Source organism: Nicotiana tabacum, chromosome 18 (genome assembly GCF_000715075.1).
Source record: "Nicotiana tabacum cultivar K326 chromosome 18, ASM71507v2, whole genome shotgun sequence".
Taxonomy (NCBI): domain Eukaryota; kingdom Viridiplantae; phylum Streptophyta; class Magnoliopsida; order Solanales; family Solanaceae; genus Nicotiana; species Nicotiana tabacum.
The window spans coordinates 6,859,531-6,867,634 of NC_134097.1; the positions used below are offsets into that span (position 1 = coordinate 6,859,531).

Below are 8,104 nucleotides of genomic sequence, written 5' to 3' on the forward strand. Positions count from 1 at the left end.
CCATTCAAAATTATCATCCACCGATGTGGGACTTTTGATAATTTCAACAGCCGCAGCATCCTAGCAAATTACATTAGGTCATGATTCATGCTTATAAGTTATAACCAAGGAAACATGAAAAGAAAACAACCCAAGGTCTTCTTGTACCTATCTGTTAAGTCAAATCCTAGGAAGTTCTCAACCACCTAATTCCTACTTATTTTCGCTTGCACTTGAAGCCTATACCAAGATATTGAGGGACTTAGTTAACTATCAATTGCTTCTCCAGCTAAAAATGCTTCATTACCATCTTTCTATACCAAATTGGTCGCTTCGACAGTCTTTATAAATTTCATTCCAATCCTAAGCTTAAGCCATACAAATACTTCAAGTGAACTTTTAAGTACATGGACATGATTTTGATTCTGAAGTTTGTGAAAATGTTAAGGTTCCATACAAACAGACAAATGCCTCTATTAGATTTAAGTGATGGAGAAGAAAATAGATATAGGCTTTACTTAAATAGAAGTGCTAGAGAGCACTCTCACCTTCCTTGTTCTTCCAAAGGTATTGCAGCAAGCTATTAAGAGGGCTCTCAATATTTTGTTCTGCAAAAGAAATTACAGTTACGATAAGGTAAAAATATTAAATAAACAACGAAGGGAAGGCGGTGCAGAAAAATTCTGAATCTCCTAATAGACTTTGGACAAACAGAAGAATCGTTCGACAATCAAGAGCTGAAGACATATTGTCCAGCAAAAAGAAAAATGAACTAATCATGTTAAACGAAAGGAAGGTGGCTTTTCTGATGACATAACATTCACTATTTTTCATTGAAAGACTACAGGCATAGTCAAATTGCTGCGGTATAATTAAAGGAGATTGTTGTTCATGCCTATACTATGACTTGGTTATCATTTTCTAGTATAACTCTTTATTGCCCTACTCTATTACAAGTTACAAAAACAAATAAAATAATTATAGATAATTGTTACAAGAAAGAGGGAAATAACCAAAACAATGACAAAGGAGAAAAAAGATTTAGAAGAACGATTGAAACACTTTATAGGAAATAAACTAACTATATGTTGGGCACCCAAAATATATAATTTTATACTCACCCCATATTATACAGAAGAATTAAGATTGAATGTTGTAAAGCAGAATTTTTTCCGAACCCAGTTGAAATAAGTTGTTGATATATTACAAGCATAGAGTAATATATATCAAAAGTCATAGCAAAATTTGAAATTGAAGCTTAAAACAAACAGGAAAAATGACGAACACAAGGATGGCCAAATATGACATATAAATAAAACATATCTTCAAAGCCTAATCCCACTGTCAAGACAAACACTGGAAATCCCAATAAAACGAAAAAGAAGTAAGAGTCGAAAAATTCACAGGAATCCAATGCTTGGACTGATACTTTGCAAAAAATTAATGTAAGAAGCCGGTAAAAAAAAGTTTAATAAGGAGACACATGATCAAACACTAATCAAACATGAAGAATTTTGTACCTCGGATATTTTTACAGAGAGAAATTGCTTCTCCTCAATTGATTTCTTCCTGTATCTTTAATTTATTCTCCATCCTGGCTGCAATTGGAATTGAAGACCTTAAGGTTTTGGTTGAAACGCTAATGTGTTTAATTCTTTTTACCCCTGTTGATTTATTGGTAAAAGCTAACGGCTGTCATATTTGGGAAAACAAACGACGCTTATTAGAGAAACTGTTTTAAAAAGTAAAATTGGGTAGCAACCGTTGTTCATTCATTGAGAAACTCCCCCCAAAAAAGAGAAAAAAGAGAAAAGCAAATCCAGATAAGTGAGCCTAGCCACATCACCGCAGCTATGTCCTTCTTTTATATATTTATATAGATATTTCATCCGGTCTCAAATTATTTATCGTATTTCTATTTGATATTCTCTTAAGAAAATATTAGTTAGAAGAAATTTGACTGTTTTACCCTTATTCATGTCTTTAATATAATATTTCTTCATTGAACATTTACTTTATTTATGTGCCATCTCCATCTTCAAGAACAATTACTACTAAGGATAAAATGAAAAAAAAATAATTAATTTTATCTTGAACTTTTAAAATGACAAATAATTTGAATTATCTATTTTTAGAAATTACGATAAATAATTTGAGACGGAGGAAGTAGAAATTAATTCCCTTATATTAGTCATATATTGGCTTATTTTAACTCTAATTCCTCATCTAGCTTTCCATTTAGAATAATTAATATTACTGAACAAAAAAAATAAATGGACGAATCAATACTTTAAATTAAAAAGTAGTATGTCTTGAACCCAAATCTAACGCTTAGTGGTGAGATATTTAAACTTTGAAATTTGAATTCCTAAAATTTATTTTAACGTAAAAAATAGTTCTTATATTTGATTCCTAAATATTAGGATTTTGAATTATAAAAGGAAAATTCTAGTTGATTTAAATGTCCTAAATATTGTGATTTCCTACTATAATAAATAAAGTTTTAGTTGATTTCAAAATCCTAGATATTAGAAAATTAATAAAATGACTATTTTATTCAATGTGAGCTCTATTTTTAAAGGGTAAAAAAGGCGAACGACATTTCGCTAAGGGCTTTCGTGCTTTTAATATAGTATAGATATACCTATGAAAAGGTCTTAATTACTCCATATATAAAAGGCATTACATACTTTCTAACCCTTTACATATTAACTATAGTGTCCCTTGTCCTCTTAATCAGAAGTCTCGATCAACACGCGGAATAAAAAAAATGCTTCCGCTTTAATATTAATGAGTCGTATCCGGCGTGAACCCGGATTAGTCCGAGCGACAAAACAGATACCGAATATCAGTGGAAAAAAGAAATTATTATTGAATGTGACAAGTCAATCATACCACTCTAGTTCTTACTGTTTAGAGTTTCTAGTTACTCTATTTTCGATTTTATCTTAAATTAGTTTTCAATTATGACATAAAATACAGACTATTCTTGCCTGTCAAAATGAAGATTACATTCATATAAATACGGAGTGTGGGTAGTATTACTGTATTAATAATGCTAACTCCCTCTCCATGTTTTCTACGCAGAAGCCACATGGTCACAAGGGTGGTCAACTGACCACTCTTCGTCGAAAAATTACACTGTGTATATAGATAAAATATTATGTTTTAAAGGTATATAACACATATTGAACACCCTTTGTCGGAAATTTTTATTCACTTATTTTAAATTTGAATATCCTTAAAAAAATTCTTAGTTTCGCCATTGTCTCTACTTTATTTGTAAGCTATAAAATAGTACAAATTGCTAGTTCGATGAGCTAGCACCAAAATTTAACCTTTTATCGAGTAACTCAGGAAAAAAGAGAAATTAAAAAGCCTAACTCAAATTCAAAAGTTATCTTATTAGGATTGTTCAGGACTATGAAAAAGGAGGCAATAAATTATTCGAAACTGAGTCCAATATTTAGTGTATTCAGAAGAAATAACGCATTTCTGGAATACGACTTATAATTCGCATTCCTTGAATGCAGTGCTACTTATAATTCGCATTCCTTGAACGTGACATATAAGTCGCATTTCATAATTCGTTTGATGTAATTTATAAAAGAAAATAGAAATGAGAGAAGGAGAAAGAGATTTCATTGATCTGATTATTGAACTGGGATACAGATACATATATAGAGAACGAGCTTAACTAGCTCGGTAACTACTTACTTAACAACTTAACCAACTTATGGACAATGACACTTTTGTCCTTATATTATTTAACATATAATTAACAAAGGCTGAATACATAGACACCTAAAATTATGCACAGAAGGTGTTTGATGTTAAACAAAAGCCATGACTGAACCAAATGTGACTAATAATGGAGAACAGAAGGCAGAAAGTACAAAACAACTGATTCTGCCTTTTCATTTCTCCATTTATTATTAGAAGCATATACACATTAAATATGAAAATGGGAAAAGAACGAAACTTGTTGCCTTTATATTTTTCCAGGTGAATTTGCTACTTGCTGTTTAAGAATTCGAGGCAGAAGCAAAACCTTTCCTTTTCTTTATTATATCTCAGAAAAATGCTCAAAGGGAGCTACTGTTTCTTGTGATTGAGATTTATTTGAGTCTTTTTGCTGAGAAACACCTAGTATAAGATTCTACCATGTTGCTATTGAACAAATTATTCTGGAGTCTATTAAGATCAGCTGTCAAATTCTTAATTTTAATTACACCATTCCGGCTTTCACATTTCATCTTCAACTCTCTTTACTTGGACATTATGTTAAATATGTATGTCTTCTTGATGCTTGTAACGTGTATTACTTGATAATGCCTTCAATTTAAAAACTTCCTGCACAATATGTTTCTTGAGTCTTAGTCTTCTTTTATTATTATTATTATTGCTGTTGTTGTTTAGACCGGAGATCAGCTGCTGCAGCTGAGGGACAATATTCTTGAACTCAAGCAAGAAGTTGAAGCTGAATTATTTGATGAAGATTCTAATAAAGATTGTGCAGATACCAATGTGAGTATCTCAATAAAAAAGTTGTATTTTCCCTTTCTAATATTTGTGATGGCAGGAACACCCTCATCTACAACATACTGTGCACTACCACAAGGAAAAAAGAGAGGGAATGCAAGCAAATGATTCCTTTTTGATTTATTACTTTCTTACAATATGCACTTTCTGTTGCCACGAGTTGTGTCATTTATGTTTCTTTAGGTACAGGTCCAGTCTCACACTAGTAATTTTGAGCCAGACACCGATGACTGGCGTAGTAAGTCGGCACACTTCTCTGCTCCCGTCGAGGACAAATCATTGGACCCTCTTCTAGAAAACAGAGAAATTTGTGACCAATTCGACTCTAGACACGAGGAAGCGAATGAATGTAGTCGGCAAGAACAACTTAGCTCAGAGTTTACAACAACTAAAATATCTCCCAACCAAGGGGTAATTCTTGATGAATATGTATGTGTTCTTGATGCTTCCTTCAGAGATTTATTTATCAGTATAAATTATAATCAACTTGTTTGGAGTAACATGGTCAGTGAGGATTCATCCAACTGGCCTCAACTTGTTTGGGATTGAGGCTTAATTTGTTGTTATTGATGTGTTATTGATGATTGTAACGTTTATTTACTTGATAAAGTCTTTCTTTCCTTCTTTGTTGATATTCAATTAAATATGGTCTGCGTGTCTGCACTATCCTTTCTTTCATCGTTCAATTTAATTTGTTTCTCTCATATTTTCTATGTGGTTGAATCTCAACTGTTTGGTGAAGATGCCAAAAGGATATTGTCTTTTCTTTCGTTGTTGAGATTCAATTTAAAAACTTCATGTATGATATGTGTCTTAACTATCTTTTTATCAATGTAGACTACTGGGGACTCTCGTTTTCATTTCTCCTTTAATTATTAGAAGCTTTCACATTGATAAATAGCTAGTTCTTGTATAAACCTTAAGTATGGAAATGAGAAAAGAACCGACATATTACAAAGATACTTTTTGACTAGTAAATTCTCACAAGTGGGTTCTGGGGAAAAAAAAAAAATTCTGTTGGGAATAAACACCCTACAGAAATAATATTCACAGTAATAAAAGCGGAATAATAACGTGACACCGAGATAATATAATTAACTAGAATAAAAGAATGACAATGACATAAAGATTTTTACGTGAAAAACCCTTTTGAATAAGGGAAAAAATCACGGGCCCGAGACGAGTAACTGATATCATTATAGCAAGAAATTTTACACTTTGTAGATCCGAGTAAAATACTCCAAAGACCATTACAATACTCAAAAAAAATAATCCTCTTTTGATATTCCCACCTCACTACAATATCGCTCGATCTTTATTTTTCTCACCGACTATTTCCGTATATCTTGTCTATGAAACCACTCTTTTTTTCTCTCTTTATTGGTGTGTTGAAATGAAGAAGCCGAAACTCTCCTTTTATAGGCGGAACCTCACTCTCTCACGCCTATTATATTTGACATTTTTGTTCTGCAGATTTGCAAATCCCATACCCTACAATATTGACAACGCAGAAAGAAAAGAAAGGTGGCTGCTTATCAAAGGAAGAATGTTATCGTCCTTAATTTATGGGATGTACCCCACAGGTTCTTACCCTACCCGGAAGGGCAGGGAGTAGAAGATATAAGCAGCTTTCCTGGTTTAAGAGAAGGGTAATATTAATATATATAGATTCTTGCCCATTTGAATCTACCGAAGGTATATATTCTGTGATCAAACTGTTGATCAGAGCTCTGTTCTTCGTATTGTATACAAACATCTTTGAGAGTTCTGGTCTTGTGTCCTCCCCACAGGCCATGAATGCTTCTTCTTATAATAAAGTCGAGTTATCGCATTGTAGATTAGGGCATGTTTATGTGTCGAAGATGCTAGTCTTTGTTCCTGGCATGGTAAAACTGGTGCAACCACCCCTGGTAGAGTAGTACATATGCTTCATGACGTTTAGGTTAATTAATAGCTTATATAATTGTTTAATGTAGACACTTTGAGAGAAGGTTGATCTATAGACAGAATAGCTGCCAAAAGACCAAGGAATTTCTTTGGTCTGTTTTCCAGGTGAAAGGGTCCGGAGAAGGGCCGGACCACAATGGTTTATTGTACGCAATCTTACCCTGCATTTTTTGCAAGAGGTTGTTTCCATGGTTCGAACCCGTGACCTCGTGGTAACATGGCAGCAACTTTTCGAGTTACGACAAGACTCCCTTAAATGCTACCAGCTGTTTAAGAGCTCGAGGCAAAGGCAAAATCTTTCCTTGTCTTTATTGTATGCATCTCAGAAATGCTCAAAAGGTAGCTGCTGTATCTTGAGATTGAGATTCGTCAAGTCTTTTGCGGAGATTAACCCCTTGTACAGGAGTCTACTATGTGTTCTTGATGCTTGTAACGTTTATTTACTTGATAATGCCTTTCTTTGTTGAGATTCAATTTAAGTATGATAAATATGTGTCTGCACTATCCTTTCATAATCCAATTTAACATGTTCTTCTCTTATGTTTTCTAGGTTGTTAACAATTCCGGCGATATTCTTGAAATGAAACAAGAAGAATATAAACTGTTTGGTGAAGATGTTGATCGAGCTCATGCATAAACCCATATGAGTATCTGTTAATCAGGATATGCCTTTTTCTTTGATAATGCCTTTCTTTTTTCATTGTTGAGATTTAATAAAAGAACTTCCTGTATGATTTGTGTCTTGTCTATCCTTTTATCATTGTAGACTATCTTGTGCTTCTTCTGTTCCATTTTGTCATTTGTTCTAGTATCCGCTCTAACGTTGTGCATGTTATTGGGTGTTCAAATTTCCTTTTCTCTTTAGGTCCCCCGTCCCTACCGACCCCCCTGCTACTCAGTAGAAAACAACACCTATGTTCTAGTTTCAAGAAATTTTGGATCGATTATATGAATTCTCACTTTCCACATGTCGCCCATTTAAGCACGCCTCGGACACTAAGGAGTACAACAACAATAAATCCAGTATAATTCCACATAAAGAGGTCTCAGGAGGATAGAGTGTTCGCAGACCTTAACCCTACCTTGTGAAGGTAGAGAAGTTGTTTCGATAGATCCCGACTCAAGGAAAAAATTGAAAAGAAGCACAAATAACAGTTAATAACAACAACAAGATAGGTGATAAAGAGATAGAATAATCGAAGCAAACGAACCAACAAATAGTAAAAGAAATTTACGGATAAGAAAATACAAACATACAAGACTAATACTGATGCAACCGTCATGAAAATATATACTTACCTTCTGAGGAATGAGTGAGAATAATAAGGGTTGTGTTAACCCCCCTCCCCCAAAAAAAGAAAATATATGATTATTGTTTTTCATTTGGTTTATGATTTATGATGCCACTAATTTGTTTCTTCTTTATTGTTTTTCATTTGGTTGATTGTTTCTCTCTAGGTGGTTGACATTTCCGATGATATTCTTGAAATCAAACAAGAATTTCCTCTTCTGTTTGGTGAAGATACCAATCGAGGTCGTGTAGATGCCGATGTGAGTATCTCTTTAAAAGGTTATATTTTCCTTTCTGGTTTTTGATGATAGGAACACACCCACTTACAACACTGTGTATACCCAC

At 33.4% G+C, this 8,104-nt stretch overlaps 1 long non-coding RNA gene across 1 annotated transcript; it reads left to right on the plus strand.

Annotated features, from left to right (window-relative positions):
- The first annotated feature begins 6,212 nt into the window (after window positions 1-6,212).
- On the plus strand, window positions 6,213-7,195 carry LOC142173029 (uncharacterized). Its single transcript, XR_012702460.1, has 2 exons — window positions 6,213-6,807; window positions 7,019-7,195. It is a non-coding gene; the product is annotated as an uncharacterized LOC142173029 (long non-coding RNA).
- Window positions 7,196-8,104: the final 909 nt, after the last annotated feature.